Below are 335 nucleotides of genomic sequence, written 5' to 3' on the forward strand. Positions count from 1 at the left end.
AAAGTTCTGAATAAAACATTATTGTTACTGACAACCGAAAAGCCTATTTTCATCTCTTTAATCTGACTCGTTTTTTGATGTTTCCAGCATCTGATTAGAAGCTCTCTGCACTAAAATAAAAAGACAAAGGGTCAGATTTGGGTTGCTGCAATGTTCCTGTTAATAATCCTACCTATTTATGACTTCTATTATCACTTTCGAACATTAACAGAGGAGATCTGAGCCTCCTTTTCAACAATTCCATTAAACATCGCAGTCTGTTAGCAGATCCCTTCTTATCTAGACACCATTAATTACTATCCATCTCCCTCAACATGTCCCCCCCCCCCCCCCCC

General features: G+C 38.8%; 1 protein-coding gene across 6 annotated transcripts in view; it reads left to right on the forward strand.

The window, feature by feature from the left end:
- MYT1 (myelin transcription factor 1) overlaps positions 1-335 on the forward strand; it is a 124124-nt gene that overhangs the window by 102118 nt on the left and 21671 nt on the right. The window lies entirely within an intron of this gene.

Source organism: Gavialis gangeticus, unplaced genomic scaffold (assembly GCF_001723915.1).
Source record: "Gavialis gangeticus isolate Ggan-Ray unplaced genomic scaffold, GavGan_comp1, whole genome shotgun sequence".
In the NCBI taxonomy this organism is placed as follows: domain Eukaryota; kingdom Metazoa; phylum Chordata; order Crocodylia; family Gavialidae; genus Gavialis; species Gavialis gangeticus.